Here is a 23,683-nt window from a genome sequence, read left to right as displayed (position 1 = left end):
AACAAACCAGCCCGTAGCCGTCCTCTGGAGCAGGGCTCTACCCTGACACACAGGGATCCTCCAGGCCAGGCGCTGGACTTAACTTAGTGGCAACTGCTTTTTACTTGTCGCACATGCGTCGCCTGGTTGCGAGGCATGCCTGTGACAGTGTCTTCTTCAAGCCTGGGTGTGCGCTCGCAGTCACACCCTTCCACATGGCTCCTGTCCCTGGCAGCTCAGCTATGGGGAGGCTGCGAGAAGATGGAGCCTCTGCTCTCAGGGTGGGGCCTCTTGCGCTGCGCCCTGGGTACTTTTCTGAAGCGTGCCTGTCCACTAGAGTCGCTGTGCCCCTATGGATTGGCTCCAGCAAGACTCAGGTTTCCAGCGTGTTATTGATCGCCGCTTTGGCAAGTCTCATTTTGCTTTTGAGGAGGTAGGCAAGCCGCCCTGGCGCCAGACACACAGCAAAACCCAACCCAGCCCAACGTTTCATCTCGGGAGTGGAAGTCAACATTCGGTCCGTCTGCAAAGCTAACAGTCCATTTCAGGATAAGAGTAGAAGGAGGAAAACAGTTAACCCTTTGTGCTTCAGGAGATTGACCCTCATGGGTAGGAAGAGGCAGCGTGGGGTTTTTTTTTGTTGTTTTTTTTTCAGAAAGGTTGCCTTCGCTCCGTGGCCTTGGGGTCTGCCTCTAAGCCTTTCTCTTCTGCCTTACCTGAACTAGAAGATCCTTGCTCTGCCAGCTCCTCCATTTGCCCCTCCCCCTGCAGCCTGACCTCCCTCCTGCAGGTTAGCTCACAGGCTGACTCCGGCGCTTTCTCTCTCCCGCCTTCCGCGGAGCCCTGGTGGTGTAGTTGTTACCTGTGCCCTCGACAAGGTTGGCAGTTTGAAACCGTCAGCTGCTTCTCAGGAGAACGATGGGGCTTTCTACTCCCCTAAACAGTTAACCGTCTCAGAAACCCACAGGGGCGGTTCTACCCTGTCCTAATGGGTCACTTGAGTCAGTGTGGACTCAAGAATTTGGATTCTTGGCTGGGGTCTTCGGTGCTGGGGGAGTCAGGGACCGCTCACTCCTGTCTGCATGCTCCGTACTGCCGAGCCTTCTCAGGACGAGCTCAACACCCGGTTCTGCCGTGCTACGGCTTCCTTGCCCCACACGTTCCCTCTCAGCCTCATGGGTGCTGTTCTCAAGGGAGGGCCTTTGACATAAACGTTGGGACACAGCCCCAGCACAGGGACCTGTCACTTTGTCAACCGTCAGCCCCCACGGTCAGGCCCGGGTGGTGCTCCTGCGTCTCCTCCCGGGCTGGCTGCGGGGTAGCGCTGGAGCTGGGGGCAGCACTCTGTCCTGAGTGTCAGCCAGGAAGACCGAGCCTGGGGCTAGCGTGGAGGGGCTGTGTCGGCCATGGCCTTGGTTGTGGCGTGTTAATACGCCATAAACAAACACTTCCTGAGTGGGTGTGATCAGTGAGTGACCGCTAGCATTTAAGGAACGGCCCAACAGGAGCACTTTGTAGCGGAAAGTGCACCTCGCCAGGAGCCTGATGTCCCAGTGGCCCTCTGACTCGAACTTGCTGTGTGCCTTTGGCAAGTCACCTCGCGTCTCTGAGCCCCAGCTCCTTCCCAGCCCCCACGTCTGGTGAGTCATTGAGCTCAGAGAGAGTTTGCCTCTCATCAAGTGCACTCCTCCCAGCAGATGCATACAGGCTCTGTGTCCTGGGAGACCCGCTGGAAGGAGCCTGCCTTCTCCTCTCATGCCCTTCCTGAATGTGCCGCTTCATCTTCACACTCGGCCCATTCTGGGGCCTCTCGCCCCGCGCTGCCTCCCCTCCCCCTGTGCACAGGCAGGCAGATCCTGTCTAGCCAGCACTCTTGGCTTTCCATTTTTTGTAGTTGCATTGTAAAAATTGTGGTGTGTGTGTGTATACACACGTGCCTATCTACATACATGTAGGTATGTATATACAGACGGGTATTTTTATGTGTGTATAAAACAAACTGACATTTCAGCCCTCCTCAGTTGTACAGGAGAATGACATCCGTTCATTACTCCATTCCTGGATTATTCCATCATCCTTGCCAGAGAGAAGCAGCTCCATCCATGCCCCTCCCCCCTGGCTCTCCAGCATTCCTCCCTCAGTGGCCAGCCCTGGGAGCTTCTGTTCTTTATTCTAGGCAGGTTTGTCCTGCATGCGGATGGACGTGGGGTGCCTCCACCCATCCTGAGTCCCTGCTGAGTTTGTCACCTGTCCCAGGGGCCGGGATAGCCAGCAGATGGCTTCAGGGGCAGGTCCGCAGTGACAGGGAAGGGAGAAGTCGGACTGCTGGCTCTGATTCGGTGGACAGACGGCAACCACGTCTCCCTGTGGGATCTGGGTGTGGTAAGTGAGGGTGAGGAAGAGGGAAATCGCAGGAGCAGGCCTCCAAGGATAAGGGCACCCAGGAGCGGGCATTGTGTGGTCAGAGCACCCTGACAACCCCACAGCCTTGTGGCTTTTGTGATCCGAGAATGAATACTAACTGTCCCTGCAGATGGCCGCCTGTGGTGCTGGACTTAACAGTGCTTTCAGGAGCCTGCCTGTCCTTAGGGAGATACATCCTAATCCGAAAGCATGATAGAATCAAAACCTTTCCTTTTTTGCCCCCCTGGTTATAAATTCTGGACTGCTTTCAAATGAGTGAGTGTCTGTGCCTGTCCAGAGACGCAGGGATCCTTGCAAAGAGGCTTAGGGGTTAGTGTCCAGGGACAGTGCCTGAGGACACCAGGGATAGACATGCTCCTTCCCTGAGACTGTGGTCAAAGACACCTCCTTTGATGGGTGTCGGTACCAGAAACAAATGTATGCTGTCACAAGTAGTTGAGGTAAATTTGTACCCAAACCACCCGCACCCTCCTCCCGTCCTTCCTTGTTGCCTCGTCTTCTGGCCTTATCACCTGCCCCTGAAGACTCGGCTTCACCTGCCCCTTGCTGTGTGTTGCCCAGAGGTTCCCTGAGGATCGGAGGTCAGAGGTCGGCAGGTTTAGCGTGGAGGCTCCATTCCTGCCTGCAGAGGGACAGGGAGCCGACAGTTCCAGTTTAAAAATGGAGCAGGCACGTCAGCAGCAGAAAATAATATTATGACCACCAGACAGAGCCTGCGATTGAGGACCGCACAATGAGATCTTTGTTGGGGCATTGGGTGCCGGGCTGAAGGGAACACCCTTTGCCCTTTGCATCCAGTGGTGGGTGGGCAGAGCTTCCAGACTTAGCCGGCTGGCGGCATCCGGGCCTTCACCCAGGACAGCTGCTGTGGGAGGGCGGTGGGGAGAACCGTTTCTTGGAGCAACCAGGGCGATGCAAGCCGCTAGGTAATTGGCTTCCCTGAAGGGGTGGGGGTGGAGGTTTGAGTGTACCCAGAGGTACCTCAGAAGAAAGGCCTGGTGATCCAAGTTCCGAAAACCAGCCATTCAAAACCTCTTGGAGCACACTTTTACTCTGACCCACAGGAGGTCACCGTAGGTCACAGTCAACCCAAGGCAGCTTATTTTTTTGTTCTTGTTTTAATACTTTCGATCATCAGAGTTGTTGATGAACCCGGATTTTCCAGGATGCAGAGGGCATGGTCAGCTTTATTGTACTGGGGAAAGGACTGAGGCCAGAGGAGACACTTACTTGCTGATGCCCCCCGCTTCTGGGAATACTAGGAAGACTGGCTGGCACAGTGTCCGGACAGTACCCAGCATATAGTCGGCACCCACATGGCGTTAGTTGTCTTTAGTCCATCCTGGGCTCGGCTGCACCACCTCCCATCTCCGTTACACTCTAGCTCTCCAGTTATAGGAGCAGGTCTGACACCTTCCTTGAGAACAGGGTTTCTCCACTGGTGATCGATCACCAGAATGCTTCAGTATCCCTGAGCTCATCTTACATAGGCAGATCCCTGGGCTCCATCCGGCCAATAGAATCAGAAGAATCTGCTGGTGGGACCCGTGAATTTGCATTTTCTCAGTTCAAACCAAACCCCACTCTCACTGCCATCGGCTCCATGCCGACTCACAGCGACCGTGGAGGGCAGGGGGAACCGCCCTTTCGAATTTCCCCGGACTGTAACTGTTTGTGGGAGTAGAAAGCCCCGTCTTTTTCCCGTGGAGTGGATGGTGGTTTCGAACTGCCTACCTTGTGTCTGGCAGCCCACTGCGCAACCACTCTGGAATCTGGTGATGGCCAGAAGCAACTCGGGAACTGTAGAAAGCATGGATCACAGAGGTCCCCGCCAATCTACGAGTTGCTGTCCAGTGGTTCTGGCTCATGGCCACCCAGGTATGGTGTGTCAGTGGAACTGGGCTCCCCGGGGTTTGCCATGGCTCATTTGTCAGAAGAGGTTGGCCACGCCTTTCATAGAAGGCAGCTCCATGTGGATTCAGACCTCCCACCTTCCAGGTAGCCAATTATAGCACCTGGCTGGTTGGCCACGAGTTGGGGGAATGACGAGATTTAGAATTTCACTTCTTGCACTAGGTTGCGAAAGAATAAAACGTCCCTGCACTTTCTGTCTGTCTTTGTGGCGGGTCCAGATTGAATGAGGGATTACATAGACAACCCCCCCCCAAAAAAAAAAAGGAATTTTATTTCTGCTAACTTGAGCTCAGGTACAACTCATCCCCAATAGGGCCTCTTCCTCCCTGGGCTAGCACCGCCCAGCTACATAAGGACTGGACCCGAGTGGCAGCGAGTTACAGAGAAGGCCATGGGAGAGATGGCTCTGTGAATGCAAAGGGTCTGAGAAGTGGTGCCGAGCATCGTGGCGCACGCTGGTGGTCTCCGGGGGGCTGGCTGTCCTGAACTCTGGGCTTTCCACTTGTTTTCTGTCCTCAGGATCTCCATCAGTGTTTCCAAATCAGATGCAACGTCTTCTCCCATAAGATGCCTGGTACAGAGGTTAAAGTTTTGGCTGTTAACGAAAAGATTGGCGGTTTGCACCCCACCAGCCAGTCTGGGAGAAAGAAATGGTACTCTGCTCCCTTAAATCTTTGGAAACTGTGGGGCAGTTCTACCTTACCCTGCAGGGTCATTGTGAGTTAGAACAGACTCGACAACCGTTTTGTTTCCTTTCCACACGCTGTCACAAGGGCCTGATGACACTATGGGATAAGCATTGGGCTGCTAACCTCAAAGTCAGTGGTTCAAACTCACCGGCTGCTCTGCAGGAGAAAGATGAGGCAGTCTGCTTCTATAAAGATTTGTAATTGAGGAAACCTTGTACAAGGTCACTGTGAGTCAGAATCAGGACCCCTGGTGGAGTAGTGGTTATGCTGAGAGATCCCCAGTTCAAAACCACCAACCTCCTCATGGGAGAAAGAAAAGGCTTTTTAGCCTTGTAAAGCGTTTGTCCCAGAAGCCCACGAAGGCAGTTCTGTCTTGTGCTACGGGGCTGCTATGGGTCAGAATTGACTCAATGGCGTTGAGTTTGTTTTAATGAGTCAGAATCAGTTCGATGGCGGTGGATTAGTGGGGCCCTAGAGAGGGGTCCCATTATGGTCATACCCAGAGTCATTCTTGCACTGTGATTTCCCCTCGCTAGATGAAATTCACTTTGCCTCTCTGTTCGCTCTTGCCCTTATTCCTTTACTGCCCCTGCTTCAGACTCTTTGTCCTGTATGATTGGATTGCTGCCCCTCCCTGTCCGAGTTCTCTTTGCCCCAGGACCCTGCCTCTGAAGCCCCCACCTCTGACACAGCTTGAATCTTGCTCCTCCCTCCCCCACAGCCTCCAGCGGCTCCCTGGGTCTGGAAATGAGGCCCAAAGTCAGGTGCCAGGCACTACCCAAGACCCTCTGTGGGGTGTGGCTGCAGAGGCACCACACCTTGTGTGCAAGCTCTACACCTTCCTGGGGACTTCTGCTCATTTCCCTTTGCCTTGGGAGTCTCTGAGGGCCAGCTTAGATGCCCCCTCCTTCAGGAAGCCCCTCTCAGCCTCCTTCATTGCAGCTCCCTGTTTCCCCCTTGCCCCTTGGCAAGCCTGGGCTTTTGTCACATGCCCTGTGGCCTGGCCATGACGGTGACCCCCTGTGGTTAAGGCCACTCTCTTTCCTCCTTAATATCTTGCACTCCATCACCATATGCCATGCACAGGAGGCCCCGCATCAAGACTGAATGAGTGAGCCAGCTGGCGGCACTGGGTTACCTGCTTGTCTGAGTGGCCACGCAGGGGACAGCAAGGTGGGGAAGGGGCATGTGTCCTGTGTATTGTGTTCACCACATTGAAGAGTAGTTGCCTCGAAAGGGACCCCTCTTTTCTGCAGCCCAGACCCCCAGTCACTGCTTTGAGCTCTGGCCCCAGCAGAGGGAGGGCTGTGGGCAGGGAGGTACAGAGCCTGGGGTCCTTTCCATCTGGAGGAGGTGGGAAGCACAGGGCTTAGCTGGTCCCCTTGTGAGGGAGCTTGTGAGGGGACCCCCCAACACCATGGGGAATGCAGTCAGTCCCTGGAGGCCCTCGCTTGGTGGCGTGGAGCCCCTGATGTGCCATGCCTGTGGAGGCAGGACGCCTGAGGGGAAGGCGAGGTGGCAGCCCATGGCCTGGCTGGCCGCCTTTCCCAAGGGGACGTGGCTCAGGGGTGTCACTGCGGTATATCCACGGCTTGTCATTTTTTTCACCCATGTGGCATTTGGTTTTGCTCCCTGCTCCTGGAGAGTACACGTGTGTGAACATACACTGTAATACGACCCGGTCTGTAATGGATGCTTTGATGGTTCTGTTTGCAGCCTTCACTCCGCTAGGGTTAGAGCGTGTTTACAAGACAGCCTGACCACATCAGACTGAAGTTCCACAGGGCTGCCACGAAGCCCTAGTGTGGCCTGGCGATTAGAAAGCCACGCCTTCCAGTGGGCGGTCCCTGTGTAGACTCTTCCCTCTGTGCTGCCTCTCCCATTCTCCGGCCCTTATGCCCCAGGCCATGCATTGTATCCAAAGACAGGCATGCCTTCTCCGGCAAACACAAACACGGAGGACTGGGCCCGCTCAGGTGTCACTGTGCAGCATTGCAGGCCTGGGAATAGCCATTCCACTTCTTGCGTCAGTAGGTTGGGTCAGTCACCTGGGGCACCTATCAGAGGCAGTTCCCATGCTTCTGGAAGGCACAGCCTTCCTGCATGGATGACGAGTGACGTGCACAGGGGAACGCAGCTTTTCCCTGAAGAGTCCAGCACCTACATTTCACAATATGCTTTTATCACCAAGGGGAAGGCTGTTGAGTGGCTGTTGGGTTAGGCTTCACCGGGTCAGCCTGGTAGAACCCCGGGGCATTAGGTCAGCTAGGCTCCTCCCGAAGCAGGGCCATTCTTGGTCGGGGCCATCTGACTCCGTGAACCTAAGCCACCACTCCGGAGTTTCTCACTGGGTACCTGGTCCAGAGATCTGACAGTTCCAACCTAGAGTCCATCCCGGCCACCAGGCGTTGGCTTCTCCTCCCCGGAAGGCCTTCATCTTCCCTGAAGCCAGCTCCAACCCTGCCTGTGGCGTTTCGTACAAAGCTTGGGGATCCCCGGCTGTTGCCAGAGCTATTTTCTGAGTTTCCCTGAAGTCTGAACACGACTGGGAACTGCCTGTCCACCGTGTTCCCCAGAATGACAGGCTTTCAGTGGTCAGCACCTCCCCGCCCTCTGGTCGGTCCCGGGATGACTCAGTGCTGGACAAGCGCTCGCTCGCACGACAGGGCACGCACAGACCCGGAGATGTCTCCATGGCGTCTCCCAGCTCAGCGAGTGAGTCAGGGACTGCTGCACTGCTCTGTGCCCCCAGCATGCAAATTAGCTGGCCATGGCTGCCCAGGCAGCAGCTGAATGAGTCTGGATCAGAGCCTTGTCCCACAGCTCTTTCTACCCTCGAGAGCTTTCACCTTGATCTCCCGGGCCAGCTCTTTTCCCAGGTGAAATCCGGTGAAGAAGACCAGTGAAAGGGAGCTGCTGTGGGAGAGTCCCAATCCTCACCCGCTGCTCCGTGCCTTTCCCTCTTGGCAGCCCCTAGGCCTCTGGGGACTTCTAGGGGGAATCAGAGTTTGGAAGCCACAACATTCCATCCCTGCCAGCCCCTTTATGCCCCATTGCTCACCTGGCCTCCAGTGGCAGGGCCACAGGGCTGGCCGCTGCCTAGTTTCCGTTTTGAGTAGCCGGGTGGAAAAGATGGCTCGTAGGGAGGGACCTGCCCACTTAGTCACCGAACAGCTCACCACCACGCAGGTCATTTGCATTGGTTTTCCTGGACGTCCCTGTTTGAGACAGATGGGGGCCCAGCACTCATTCCAGGTGCCCTGCCTCCTGTGGGCTGGCTTCCTTGGCCATCATGTTGTTTAAACCTGGACCAGGCACTGTGTTGATTTGAAGGGGAGTTCGCTTGCCCCGTCCTCATTGTTGCTGGCTTGGGTCCTCCGTCGCCCCACCGACGGCCTTCCCCACTCCCGTGCCCCTCTGCCCTCTTGGACAGGACTTTCCCATTTCTTCTCAGGAAATGATGATGATTTATATCGTTGAGTTTTGAGGGCTTGCCTCCGACTTGCCGCTGCTGCTGGATGAGACCATTCACTCACATTCCTCGCTCTCAGGCCGTCTGAGCCGCCGCGGTAATGATAAAGGGGGATTACAGTGAGTAGGAATTAGAGTTCTTTCTGGTTAACCCATCTGGGAGGCAGCTTCTTTGCATGCGACTAACCGCCCCCCTAATGATAGAGAGCATGCAGCTGGGAGCTGGGTCGTGGTAGAGGAGACTGATTATCTAGGAAAGGGAATTTTGCAATGAGCTCGGGCAGGAGTGGAAACCCTGGAGTGCACCTTAGATAGAATTCCCTGGGGGAATCTAGCTGCCTGGGCCCCACCATTAGAAGGTCCGATTTAACTGTTGTGGGTGGGCCCACAGATGGTTTTGACAGGTGATAGCACTTCGTGGGTCCAGGGGTTGTCCCAACAACTGGGCTCCAGTTGAAACTGAGTGCACGTCTGTCAAGGGCTTCTAAAGGCTTGTGAGGCCTCCTTAGCCTTCTGTGCCTTGATTGGTCTCGTCCTCATGGCTAGAGAGGGGTGTTCCCTGGGGCGGCTGGATTCAACACCCAGGATGCCCTTTAGATGTTTAAAGAACAGGATCCAAACCCAAACCCACTGCCATCAAGTCAGTTCCAATCTCTGTCAACCCTGTAGGACAGGGTAGGACTGTCTCTTTGGAGCAGAAAGCCTCATCTTTTCCCCTTGGAGCCGCTGGTGGGTTCAAACTGCTGACCTTGCAGTTAACAGCCTAATACATAACCAGGGCTCCTGGACCCCCAGGATAGGGCTGAGCTAATCGTCGATGTAAAGGGTCTCCTTCCGCTGCTTTACTTGGCTAGTTTCCCAGGGGAGTCTCTGAGTAGTATGCCGAGGGAACATGCTCAGTTGCTGAGGTTGGCGGTTCTAGTCGATGCAGAGGCACCTCATGAGAGAGGCCTGGTGATCTGCTTCTGAAAAACCAGCCGTTCTGAACCGGGTGCAGCGCAGGTCTTCCCAGGCACACACGAGTCTCCATGAGTTTGGAGTCGACAGGAAAGCAGCGTATTAAGAAACAAATCCCTTGTTAGGGCTCTCAGTGACTGAGGAGAGGGGTGAGCTGGAAATGGGGCTTGCTGACGGGAGGGGACGGAGGGGTGCTGAAGGAAGAGGGCCGATGGGCCCGCACTGCTTTCCCTGGTCCTGCCACTGGGGCCTGGGGACCACCTGCTGTGCCGGGTGCCTTGAAAAACCCAACTGTCTTTAGGTTGAATCAACAGTGTTTATGACCTAATCTCCCTCTAATGATAGGTCAGAGCTGCAATCCTTCCTTGTGGGGAGCCTATAAGGAGAAAATAAAATGAGCCTGGTAATAACATGGGCTCTTAGACTCTAAGACACCCATTCAGCTCTGTCACAGCTTTACTCTCTCTCTCTCTCTCTCTCTCTCTCTCTCCCCCCACATCTCCCTCTTTCACACATACACCTCGAGATGCTGATTGGTGCATTCTTCAGAGAGATTAGATTTCAAGTAACACAGCGAGTGGGATAGGGATAGGTGAGATCCCAGCATCAGGTGCAAGTTGAATTCCCCTTTGACGGTTGCCCTTTGAATGTGGTAATACATCTTGTAGATGGCAATTCCCACATCATCGATTCCTGTTGTTTAAGTTAGGTGATTTGAAAATGTTGGTTGCGACACTTTTGGCACATGCGTGTAGTGTGTGTGTGTGTGTGTGTGTGTGTGTTGTTCATTTCTCCTGTGTGTGAGGAGGGTGCAGTTAGTCGCTGGCTGATTCCAGATGGGTTACCTCACTTTACTACCACTTGGTGGAAAAGAGAGAGGTCAGGCTTGTTCTCATCCTCAAGCACATGTAATGGGAGTTTGTGTTGTGAACACAGCAGGGAACACAACTGTTTGCATTTTGAAGGTTACTTATAGCCTCCTCCCACAAATTACTTTTTGTTTTTATTTTCCCCAAATCATCTCTGGAGATCTGGGGGGTCTAAATTTCTTGACAGCACATCTGGCCTCGCAGATGCAAAGCAGTGTCTCAAGGAAACAGCTCATCAAGCCCGTAACTCTGCCTCGATTTGAATCCCAGCCCTTGGTGGAACTCAGATCAGCCCCACTCTAGAACGAGTCCTTCCTGTGTGCTGAGTGCCGACAGGCGGGGTGCAACCATCCTGAGCCGACCAACCTTTCCTCGGACAGCCCGGAGATGTGCCTTGGGAAGGTCTGCGTGTGAACTGGGAGCTCTCTCCTCTCTGCGCCCGCACAGCCCGTGGCTCCTCTCTTCCCGGTGTCACATGGGAGCCTCGGGGGATGAGCGCGCTGGTGCCTGCTCTTTTCGGGCCACTTCTCTGGTGGAGAGGCAAACAGCTGCTGTGTCTCTGCTGCCTCGCGCCCCATGCTCCCTCACTCAGCTGGGAGGCTGTTGTGCTCGCCGATTCCTCTGGCCTGAGCTTATTGTCGTGCACGAGTCAGAGTGGGGCGAAAGCAGGCAGCGCAGACCGGTCCATAAAGGAAGCTCTGACCTGGAGGGTCCGTGCGTATTTCGGGGCTACCTGAGCTCACAGGGGCTCCTTTGGAGGAAGGGCAGGGCTTTGCTCCTGAGTGTTGAGTGACCATCGGGACAGATTGTTGTGACAGGCACAGGACCGGGAGTGGCTTTTCTCTCTCTTCTTTTCTGTGCCTTCAATGTGGCGTGGGGGAGCTTGAGCCTGCGAGGAGCAAGCCGGTGCCAGACTTCTCCAAGTCCACATGTCTTGGCCTTCCAGTCTTAACGTGTCCAAAGACAGGGAGCCAGGAGTTGGTGTTGTGTTTCCAGTGTCATTTTGCTTAATTGGATGGGGCCTCCGGGAGCATTTTGGTAAGTGATCACTGAGACTTTTGAAAGGAAAGAGGGGTGTTACTAATGACCACCCCAGAACAACAGCGTAAACCGAAGTTCTCCCAGGAAACCCAGGCAGACGTCACCCTACCTCGGAGGGACTTGCACTGACTTCTTGTCCCCTTCCTGTCCCCAGGGGGCAGGGAGGAGGGCAGGAGGAGCTTTGCAACCCCACCCGGTCACAAGAGCCAGGAGAAGAAAGTGATGTCATTTGGAAGGAGCAGATCCTTGGTCCCATTCATGAAGATTTGTACCAGCCTCCAGTCACCCGCCGTTTCCACCCCTGAAGGTCCCAGGTGTACCCTCACACTGTAATGCATGCAGTGGCCCGAGACTCCCGGGGAAGCTCGGGGACTGCCCAAAGCGGTGGAGCGTGCCTGTGGGAAGGCCGGGGTTCCGGCCCGAGCTCTGGGCTGGTGGCAGATCACAGAGCCAAGGAGCCACCTTTGCTTTTTAACATGTCAAAAGTATGCTCACTGAACACCGTGGTGCTTCCAGCATAGCATCAGGTGCTCAGAGGAAGTCCCTGGCTCACCTGGAGTTGACAGCCAGGCATAGGGCCCTACCGCCCATCCCGGAACAAGGGAAAGATTTTGATGTTCACCCTTTAACCTGCTTTTTGCGTTAACCACTCTTTTGCACTACTGTATATTATAAAGGGAGAGACTGGTTCCGGGTCTCTCAGTCTCCCAGGAAGGGGCGGCCACACCCAGTGGGGAAAGATGCTCATCATGAGGATGCCGGTTTGCGTGTCTCCGGTTTGCATGTCTCCGTGTCTCCGGGCCGCCCAACAGAAACCCTGGGATGGGTGACCAGGTTTTCCCCTGCGCCCAGAGGGGATTTGGAGTGCAATCAAGAGGAGTAAGCGATGCCACGCATTCATCAGCTGAACTTAATCCCCCTTTGGGGAGGCCCCTGAGCCTTCCCCCCACCCCCTGTCCCATGGGGCCAGATTGAGCTGATTTCTGTCATGCAAACCACTTCAGAGGTCTCCTCGCACTTGCCTGGGTCTCATCCCTCGTCCCTCTGAGTCACTCGGGACGCCGCACAAAAGGGGCATGGCCCCTGGGAGGCTCATTAGGCCCCCGCGCTTCCCAAGGTTGGTTGTGAAACACTTCAGGCAGATGGCAGTGTTTGAGGAGGGACAGGGACAGGGAAGACAATCAAAGGGCTTCTCAGAGTTGGCATTGTTCTCCTGGGCATTATTTCCCCCTGTGAAGATAATCCAAGGAGAAACATGAGGTGTAATGGAAAGAATTTGAGGCCCAAACTTCTTGACAACACATCTCCGCGGAGCTGGGAATCAGGAGGCCTTGACTGTGGGCTCCACGCTGCTCCTTTTTAGCTCCGCAGGCAGGGAGGCAGGCAGGCAGGCTGGCTGCTGCGAGGCTCTTGCTTTTCTCAGTTGTCAGAAGGGCGGGGATCTGCTTTGCGTGCCTAATAGGGTTTCTGTAAGGCTGTGGTGGGAAGAGCCCCTCAGAGGTCCTTGGCCCTGGCTTACTGTGGCTGCAGAAGCTGCTGGTAGGAAGACTGTTGCTGGGTGGAGCCCTGGTGGCACACTGGTTAAGCACTCGGCCCTTCAGTTATCTGCTTGAACCCACCAGCTGGTCCGTGGGAGGGACGTGAGGCAGTCTGCGTCCATCAAGATGACAGCCTTGCAAACCTAGTGGGGTAGATAGTTCTCTCCCATCCTCCGGGGTCACGGAGTCAGACTTGGCCCAAAGGCATATGAGTTTGGCTCCGTTTAGCTGAGATTTGAAGGGCCTGCCTTTTTTTGTCAACTTAATTTCGTTTGGTGGTGACTGACTACGGCAGCCTCCATGCCCTAGTTTGCTAGTGCCGCCATAACCGAAGTACCACAACTGGGTCGCTTTAACAAAACAATTTTTTTTCTCATATTTTAGGGGGCTAGAAGCCAAAATTTAGGGGACTGACTCCAGGCGAAGGCTTTGCCTGTCTGTCAGCTCTGGGGCAAAGTCCCCATCTCTGAGCTTCTGTGGCTGGGCGCCCTTCCTGTGGCTTGGCATCATCTCTCATCTTCCGCTTCTGCTTGTCTGATGCTTGTGTAGGAGCCCTGGTAGTGAAGAGGGTACAAGTTGGGCTGCTCACTGCAAGCCGAGCAGTTTGAAACCACCAGCCACTCCTTGGGAGATAGATGAGGCTTTCTACTCCCCTAAAGAGTTATAGTCTCAGAAACCCACAGAGGCACAAACCCTATTCTATAGGGCTGAAATGAGTTGGAATTGACTCAGTGGTGGTGAGTTTGACTTTGAGTGTATGCTTGTTTAGACTCTTTTCTCTGGAGCCCTGGTGGTATAGTGGTTATCCATTGGACTGCAGTCTGCAAGGTTAGCAGTTCAAAACCACCAACTGATCCTCAGGACAAAGACGGGGCTTTCTACTCCTATAAAGAATTACACTCTTGGAGCAGTTCTACCCTGTTCTGTAGGGTTGCTATGAGTTGATAATCGACTCGATGGCTGTGAGTTTGGGTTTCTGGTTTGGCTTGAACTTTTCTATCTCTAAAGAGGTTGACTCAAGACACAAACCCTCCACTAATTGTGTCTCATTAACGTAGCAATAACCAGCCCGTCCCAAGTGGGGTTATAACCATAGACATGCCAGCTCAAACCAAACTCACTGCCATCCAGTTGGTGCCAACTCCTAGCGATCCTCAGACAGAGTGGAGCTGCCCTTGTTGGTTTCCAAGACTGACTTGACAGGAGTAGAAAGTCTTGTCTTTCTACAGACGTTGGGGAGACACAATTTAATCTGTAATTCCATTTCAAACCCCAAAACCACAGTGACATACACTGCAGGCTGATGGATGGAGACACCTCCGTGTGTCGGGCGACAACTGTGCTTCAGGGATTTTCAAGCTTGTGACCTTCCATTCCAGACGCCCTGGGTGCGTTCAAAGTGCCAGCCTGGGCCTTCCTGGTTTGCACCACCCAGGGACTCAATTCCAGATAATGTTTTCCTTCTTCGTTCATCGAGAACCAGTTAAATTGGCCTGCATAATTCGTGCTGAGATGGTGTTTGTTTTTCGATATTGCAGACTCCTCCTTGTCATCACCTGCTTTTCTTTCTTCTTGCTAAAAAAGCATTCTGTTTTGCTGATTGGAGTCCATCTGTTTTCACCAGTTTTCCTGGTTTAGAATGGCAACATCCACTGTGCTGTATCTCATGCTCTACCTTCTCCCATGCTGGGAGAAAGCATCAAGTTTGCTGTCTCCTCTCACTTTCAGGGCAGTCACTCAGCCCCCCAGCGGTGACAGCCCACACGGCCACCCTGCGTTGTAGCTCACAGCCCCGTCAGGGCTGTGGATGCGAAGAGGTGTGTTTCCACTCTGTCAGAGACTCATTCCTCAAAAGGCGCTTCCTCTCCAGAGACCAGCTGAGCACAAGATAGAATCCACCTTCATGTTGAAGTACTGGCTTCATGAAATGACAAGCCCTTGTAAGGAAAGATCAGAAAGGCTGACCTATCAGAAGAAATCGGTTCTTTGTGAGGGGGGATGGAAGCTTTCACTAGTGTATATTCTGGATTCCATTGGCCTGTGAGCACTTCTGTCCGAGCTGTGGTTCAGAGACGGTCAGATGCCCAGAGGCTGTGTTCTGTTCAGCATTCCCGCTTCCCTGGCTTTGGAAAGCACCTATTTCCATTGTTTCCTTGCCAGTGAAAGGCAGCCTGTGGAGACTGAGGTTTCAGTCCCGATTGTGCAAGAAAACACTATTTCTTGGTTGGCTTCCCCCTTTGTGTACCAGCCTGGCCCTTTCTTCTAGTTTGTTCTGTCTTCCTGGCAACCTGCAAAAACAGCCTATTCTAGGCTAATGGAGTGCCCCGTCTTCTTGCTAATCCTTGAGGGGATTCCAAAGAGAGGAAAGATGTCACATACCCAACAGTTGTCCATCCTGCTCCCCTTCTTTCTTTCCCTGCTTGCTCTCTCCTTCCTTCCATGTTGTATTGGTTTGCAAACGCTATATCGACTCTTTAAAACCGTTTAAGTTAAGATATAATGGATAGACTATAAAATTCTGTTATTTAAAAGGCGCAGGGCAGTGGTTTTTAGGCCCGGAGTTGTGCTATCATTACTGCCATCTCATTGCAGGAAATTCTCATCACCCCAGAAAGAAAGCCTACACTCATGAGCAGCTACCTGCCCTTCTTCTCAATCCTGTCCCCCTGCCTGTGGAAACCACCAGCTTGTATGGATGGGATGGATTTTGGACATACCCATATACACGGAATCAGATCATGTGTACCTTCTTACGAGAAGGCTTCAAAAAGTTGGTGGCAAAAAATTCCACGATCTTTCAGTTGCAATTTCCCCCATGAACTCTTTGAAGTCCTGTCACCGTCTGGCATCTTTCACTTTGCAGGTGCTTGGCAAGGTTCCGCTATTGCTGTAGCAAGCAAGCATGGGGACTGCCTTCTTCTAAGGCAGGGGAATAGCCCGTCGTATGGATAAGGCCACATTTTGGTTCATCAGCTGATGGGCGTTGGATTCTTTCCGCGATTGGATGTGAGGCACTGTGGCCTACATCATAGGTTATCATTCTGTGACTGGGGGGCACTGCTGCGTCCTGGGAATTCGGTGTTGAGCCGCCTGAGGACGTACCGGCCTGTTTCCATAGCAGTTGTGCCGGTTCTCTACCGGTTTACATTCTCACCACAGCATATATGGGTTCCAGCTCTTTTGCCCTTTATCCAGCACTTCTTATTGTTGTGTTCGAGTTTTTTTTTCCCCTTTAATGCTTGCAGCAGTTCTAGTGTGATCTCATTGTGGTTGGGGTTTTCGGCCTTATGTTAAGGCCAGTCCACTTGTTTAGTGACTCTTGGTGACGTGGACCTGATCTGTTTTTCAAAGGGCACTGAGACGTCTGACAGGATGAGTACAAGAATGGTCGCAGGGATGAGACAGTGACTGAAGTAGGGATGCCCCAGAAAAACTAGACCCCCGAAGCTCCCCGCAGCCTGATAGCCCCTGCAGCTCTCCGGATGGGCAGCCAGCACCTGAATGTCGAAACCACTGGCTTCCTTTCTCTGTGCGTGCCACTGCCTGCCCCACCACGTGGCCCAGATGGCTTTCTAGGTAGTTGCCTTTGGTGACCATCTCTCCTTCTGCTTTCCTGTAGTGTGGGGTGGCCACCGGCTCTGGGTTAGGGAGGGGACGTCCTGGAGGCCCACAGCATCTCGGCTTTCTGTGCCCCTCCTCTGACCGTGCCAGGCCCAGGCCCTCTCTGTAGACTCGTAGGGATTCCGGGACCAGTCCCTTCCTGCCTGTGGTGGAAACCCCCCTCTCCTTAGCCAGAGCAATTGGGCAACAACATCCTGCCTTTAGAGAACTTTTACAGCCTCTGTCTCCTTGGCCCCTCACCCTCTGTCTGTCAGGGCAGGAGCTGCCTCTCCCCCTAACCCAGTGGCTGTCCAGTTGCTTCTGGCTCAGGGCACGACCCCCCCCCCCCATGTACATAGTAGGATAACGTGACCAGATTTTAACATTGGTAAAGCAGGACACCATTGATAAAACTCATATCCTGGCGAAATAGCCACATGGCAGCCAAAAACCGTATACCCTAGCTTGTCATGCATTCTTTCCAAAAATTGGGACTTTTTAAATATGCTGTGGGATGTGGGAAAATTTGTTAAAAATCAGGACATCTGGTCACCTTGTAATAGGACGACTCTGTTTAAAGAGGTCGCCAGGCTTTTCTTCTAAGATGCCTTTGGGTGGGTTTGAACCACCAACCTTTTGGCAAGTCCTCGGTGCCCCTCAGGGACTCCCCCACCCCTTACTTTACCCAAGAGGAGGTTTCAGAATGGAAAAGTCCATGACTTGTTCAAGACCATCCAGCAACTCTGGGCACTCCAGCCCTGGCCATGCTGCCTGGCTCCTGGCTGGGTCTCGTGCCACCTGAAGGGCATCACAGGTGCAGTGGTTCAGCCGAATATGCAGGAACTGAGGTCCCCATGTGCTTGCTTGCTTCCCTAGGGTTTCTGATGCTGGTTGGCCGAGGGTTGCCTGGATGGGGGCTAAGGGAGTGGGAGTAGAAGGATGGGCTGCGGTCATGACACAGCGCTTGCTTTGTTTAAGCAAAGTTAATTAGCACCATGGCTTCCACTTGTAAGGAAATGTCTGTTTACATTCATGTCTGCTTAATCAGCTGACATTTATTAGGCAGTGAGTGAGGGGCTTACTGATCTGGTTCTCAAGGCTCTGACAGTCTATTGGGGAGGCCTACAAATAAAAAGTTACAATAAAAACGTGAATGTTGTACTAAGGCTCAGGGTAAACAGGCGAAGCAATCATTTAAAAATCTGCCGAGTGAGTCGGGGGAAGGTTGCAGCTCTTGGATGAGCCGAGACTTGAAGGACAGGTAGGGTTTGGAAGCTTGGGCTGGGCAGGAGTCAGGATCGTTAGTGACAAGAGAGGTGAGAATGCGTTGAGACATAAGGACTCTGGTGAATGTAAGGGCGACCTCTGTGTTTCAGAATCTACAGGCTCATACTGGGTTAGCTGTAGTACGAGGGACCTGGGGGGAGTTGAGAGGGAAGGGAGGTACGTATGGATCAGGTGTGACAGACAGTGCAGGGCCTGGTAAAACAAAATCAGCAGAAAAACAGGTGTCGCCAAGTCAGTTGACACTCAGGGCGACCTCGTATGTGTGCAGAGTGGCACTGCATGCCGCAGGATTTGCATGAGCTGTGAACTTTCAGAAGTAGATTGCTAGGCCTTTCTGCAAGGCACCTGTGGATAGATGGGAAGTTATATGCCCTAAGACATTCCAAGCTCCAATACCAAACCTACCGGCAGCCTGTTGATTCTGACTCATAGCAGCCCTGCCTAGTGTTTCCAAGGCTGTCCATCTTTACGGGAGCTGATAGCCCCATCTTTTTTCCTGAGGAGTGACTGGTGGGCTTGAACTGCCAACCTTGCGGTGAAGTGTAGTGAAAGTGGCGTAAGTGAAAGTGTAATTGTGTTTAAGTGTGAAGTGTGGTGAAATCTACAATTATAATTTAGATTTTTGTCAAAGGTGGGAATTATAAAAGGTAGACACTTGACTATATAAAAGTTAAAAGCATCATTATAGTAAACAAATTATAAGGTTGAATTAAGAAGTTTGTTTGCAATATAATAAAAGATTGTTGTGTTTAAAATATGAGCTATCTTAATAAAAAGATAAACTGGAGTAGAAAATGTAAAAGGTGTGAACAGGGTGTTTATAAGATAAATGATTCTTCATAAAGCTTATGAAAAAATGTTCAACTGAATGAGCCATAAAAGAAGTACACATTTAAATAACAATGAGCTCATTCTTTTCCTACTTAATTTTCAAGTATTACAAGGAGTTACAGTATCTGGTGTTGGTTAGGTTATGTGAAATGGACATTCATAAATTCTGCAGGCAGGTGTTTATATTGACATAGCTCTTCTAGAAGCTAGTAGAACAACATCTAACAAATGCTTTAAAATTTATAAACCAAAATAGAGTCATATCCCTGGCCTAGAATAATCTACATGCAAAATTTAGCTCTAAGGATGTTCATTGTAACACTTTTTAATGTTCCTATGTTGATGGTGAAAAGCTTGCCTTTATAATATGTCCGGCATGATACTAGTTTTTATTCAAGCACTTCACTGAAATAAATTTTGTCTACTGTAAAATTATAACACTCTAGTCTTGGGGGGAGGGGTGTATGTGTGCCCAGGAGTCTTCACAGTTTTTGTAGAAACATTTCATATCTTTCAATTCCAATTTTTCCTTGAGCTTTTTGAAGCCCCTTTGTGGAAGCAGATAAGAAAAAAGATGGGACAGACATTGACATATTAACACTGAGTTTCTTTAAATAGTGGAATCATGGAAGAGTTTGTTCTTTTCCCATTGCTTTCTGTTTTTCCAGATTTTTGCCATTTCCCAGTACTTTGCACTTAAAGCTTTCGTGGCGAGAGCAGTTCCTTCGGAGCTGCACTTTGCCGGTGAGGCAATTATCTGTCATCTTCGCCATCCCTGAGACGGAGAAAGGGAAGGCGAGGAAGCGCTTGGATTTTTGCACAGGGCTGGTGTGGAACCCAAATAGCACAAAGTCATAAAGAGTCAGGAAAGTAATTAAAGGCTCCCTGAGCAATGGTGGCCCTTTATCGGGCTTCAAATCCATTAGCCAGCATGGTGTCGGTCTTCATTATCTGGGGCTGTAACAAATAGCACACGTGGGTGACTTTAGCAAATGAATCTATTCTCCCGTTGTCTAGGAAGCAAAGACAGCAAGTCCAAATCGGTGCCCTCACCTCTAGGGGAGGGGTCTCCCTCTGACAGCTGAGGGAAGGCCCTGGTCTGCTTTCACCATGTGTGGACCTGGTGTCTCTTGGGCGTCTCAAGGTGTCTTGGCATCCAACTTCCCCTGGTCTAGGAGGTTTGCAGCACAGGGACAGTGGGGTCTAACGGATACACTCCATTCCTCTGTCTTGGTGGTAGTGGGCCCTCTCTGCTGCTTTGCTCTCCTGGTACATCTTGTAAAATAAAAGGCGATGGAGACCACAGCCCAGGGAAACTTCTCTTCCACTGGCTCAGCGCTGTGACCTGGGTAATAGTGTTGTCTCCCACTGTCACTCTTCCTTATCAACATGACAAGCAACCGAATCCTGCCTCATGAACAGACCAGGGCTGGAGGGACCCCATCAGGGGAGATGGTTACATCATTTTGTAACTGTCAGACTGCTGAGTATCATGGCCCAGCCAAACTGATAGGAATTTTTAAGGGGGTGCAGTTCAATCCATGACACTGTCTTTTATTTAGAGAATTATTAATCAACCCGGGTGGGGTGGGGGGAGACCCATTAAACAGTTTGACCTCAGCCAGAGAGGGCAGCACACAATGGCACAATGGCCGGCTTCAGATTAGAGTGGTGTTATGCTATGTTCTTGAATTCAGTCCAGGTTCCTAGGAGGGAAGGGAAAAGCCAAAACAAAACAAAAAAGTCAATCTTGTTGGCTCTAGATAGCTCCCAGTCAACATATGACATCATTGACATCCTTCCCTGCTGGGCTCTTTGGAGAGGAGGCAAGGAGAGTTGTGCAACACTGGGATCATCAGAGACCAAACTCCTCGTACTTTTCTTGCCGAGTATAGTTCCAACATAATAGCTAGCTTATCTGTTCTTACCATACGTCGGTCGGGAGGGTGTCACAGGGCTTTCCTTCAATTTGGTCTTCTCTGCACTAGGCACTCTTGTCTTTACTGGACTACTTGGTGTTTGGCCACAAATGATGTCCTGAAATGTCCTGAAGTGGACGCCCTATCTTATAATTTTAGCTCTTATTTTCACAGGGGATTGGAATGGATCGTAGGGTTGTCTTGATGGACTATTCTTTCATTTCATTAATGAAAGGGCTACCAGTGCTAAGTGTCTAGCAAGGACTCCCGTCCCAACACAGAACCCACAGGAAGGAAAAGTAGAGCTGGAGCCAACCTGTACACGTAAAAGCATTGTGGTGCGACTCTTTTTGTTTTTGTGTGTTATGTTCTACACAGCCTTGAAACCTCTTATTTTTGGCAAGCTAGGACTGAATCTGTGGTCTAGTAGCCCTGGGCAACCGAGACAAACAGAGGAAGTGCCATTACTCACAAGTTTCTCCCGCCACCTCATCTTCCCTGAGCCCCGCCAGCTGTCGCCTGGCTCCCAAGGAGGAGCCCTGGACGGCGAGGTCTGAAGAGCAGGGCCTTTCCCACAGGGAGCATCTTTCCTGTGCCCCCCTGGCCCTGGGACCTGGTTGCTCCCGAGGGTGCTCAGTAATTTGTGCACACTTTGGAATTTATTTATTTTTAACTTATTTAATTACTCCGTTAACTTAATTTTTAAATACTTTTATTGACCTAATTCCCATATTATGCATTCTAATAGTTAGGTCATAGCAAGAAGAGTTGTACAGCTACCGCGATAGCCAGTTCAAGAACACTTCCCTCCCCCTGCACTCCTGGCTCCCAGTTCTCCATTGCCACCCAGTCTCACCACCCCTGGGCCCCAGGAAGTCACGAATCCAGTGACTGTCTCTTTACATTTACCTATCCTCGATTTCATATACTGTAAAACATACCCCCCCAAACAACCAACAAAACCAGCCAAACAACCACGATAACAAAAATCAACCAGAGAAAACCCTCCATTGAAAAGAAAGTAAGAAGTATTACAAACTAGAACAAACGTAGAGTGGGACAAAGGGGAGATCAAGTGATAAGGTGTTCGGGTTTTAACCTAACAGGTTCTACAACAATCCACTTTCCATTGCAGTCTGCACAATATCAAGATTATTCACACCCTTAGTCCATGGCCAGTGGGGAGTCACTGGAGGCTCAATTCCTGTCTGTTTGGCCATCACCTCAAACAAACAAACAAACAAACAAACATGAAACAATTTTTAACCTAACTATGTCTGTCATAATCGCCTTTACAATACTCTGTTGCTCATAGCAAGACAATTCACTTTTCTCAACCACGGTCAGAGGGAATTCACTGGAGGCTTGATCCATGTAGTGACTCTGAAAATGTATTTTGGGCTTCCACTGTTACCCATAGCCTTCTGAAAACCAGGTGTTTATAATTTGAGCCCTGATATCACTCCCTCCTTTGGATTTGGATTTTATTATTTATAATCCTTGGGCCAACAGGCTGGTGGGCTTCTTCCATGTGGCCTTAGTTGCCACTTCACTCCAATGGCTGTTTGAAGACAAGCCTGTGAGACTCCAGCGGCTAATCTTTTTTGATTGCCGGGCACCATCTGTTGTCTTCACCACATTTTGCTGTAGCACCCATTTCTTCATTGAGCAGGACCATGTCGTAAGAACTAATTGTTCTTAAATTGGGACTAGAATGACGTGTGAGGCCAAAATCCATTCACACATCTGTGGTTTACCTATGGCTCTAGTTCATTTTAGGGGCCTCATTGTTGTTTTATGATAAGAGAACATTCTTAATCTGCCCCCCTAGGGCATAAGTTTATTCTATTGATAAGTGTCATTAATTGAGCCATTGGTATAGAATTTAACACACTGTTGAGAAAAGGAAATTATACAAGCAGAGGGTGTCTCCGAATTGCAGTCCGTGAATTGTTCATTTGTACAGATTAAACTCTTAAGTGACTGAGCACTATTTCCACTAACAATGGGGGCGGGCGATAGGGCCACCTTCCCAGTAACATTCACTCATCAAAACCTCATCATGCCTGTCAGATTCCTACATGTCACAGCAAAGCAAGGATGGCATTGGGACGGTAAATTATGGTGGTCTTGGACCACCTTTCATTGGGCACCGTTAAAGCAAGGGCTCTGAGCCCAAGTCCAAAGACTGCCAATTCTGTAACCTTCGGATGGCAGTCACTTCTGTGTTCTCCCACTTCACATCCAAGGGCTACAAGGGCGTGTGAGGTAAAGCCAAGTTCATTTCGTGGGGTTTCCACTTCGAGCCCTCTGGTGTGGTTGATGCCAGATGGGTGCCTTGAAGCCACCAAAGATGGGGCAAAAAACAGGTCATAAGTGTCTAATTAGGAACACAGTACAGGGCTTCTTCCCCTTTGGCTTCTGTCTAGTATTGTTAAGCTTTTTTTTTATTTCCCTGATGGGAAGTTAGTCCTCCCTGTATCCCCCCAACAGAAATGTAAATATCTTCTCTGAAACCCCACCGCCACCCCACCCCACCCCACCCCGCTGAGTTTCCAGTAAAGTTCACTCACCACGCCTGTAGGAGTGTCTGCTGATTTGGGATGACCTTCTCTCAATGCGGTGTGGCAGCAAATGGTCTCCTCCCTTCCCCCTCTGGAAGGAGTGACCCCAGCTGAGGCGAGGTCTCTGTCAAGGTGGTTTTTAACCGGTCCATATATGGCGGGACACCAGGCAGCTCTCTGGGTTCGACGGGTTTACGTGACCTGAGAGTGCGAGCCTGTGTCTTGTGCTTATCCTTACACTAGTGAACTCGTATGGTATTCGTCCTTTCGTGACTGACTGACAGGCTGCACTCAGAATGATGGTTTCCTGGTTCAACCATGTCATGAGGGGTTTCTGCTGTCGTCACTGGTTTTGAGGAGTCCATAGTATTTTATTATGCGTATGTACCCTAGTTCCTTTATCCATGCTTCTACTGAGGGGCCTTTGGCCTGTTTCCAACTTCTTGCTATTGTGAACTATGTTGCAGTGAACATGGGAGAGCATACATCTGTTCGTGTTCTATCGCTTACTGCTTTGGGGTACATGCCCACATCTCTTACTGCTTTGGGGTACATGCCCACATCTCTTTCTTCTTTGGGGTACATGTCCACATCTCTTTC

The 23,683-nt window shown here is 51.4% G+C and overlaps 1 protein-coding gene and 2 pseudogenes across 2 annotated transcripts in view; 2 read left to right on the top strand and 1 right to left on the bottom strand.

The window, feature by feature from the left end:
* DPYSL2 (dihydropyrimidinase like 2) overlaps positions 1-23,683 on the top strand; it is a 149,778-nt gene that overhangs the window by 75,679 nt on the left and 50,416 nt on the right. The gene's annotated exons all lie outside the window — the stretch shown is intronic.
* Positions 4,400-4,556, top strand: LOC115868359 (annotated as a pseudogene).
* Positions 11,168-11,286, bottom strand: LOC115868377 (annotated as a pseudogene).

This window comes from Echinops telfairi, unplaced genomic scaffold, assembly GCF_000313985.2.
Source record: "Echinops telfairi isolate 266 unplaced genomic scaffold, ASM31398v2 ScPeMD7_9;HRSCAF=40, whole genome shotgun sequence".
Lineage (NCBI taxonomy): Eukaryota > Metazoa > Chordata > Mammalia > Afrosoricida > Tenrecidae > Echinops > Echinops telfairi.
This window is presented reverse-complemented; position numbering and strand designations above follow the sequence as displayed.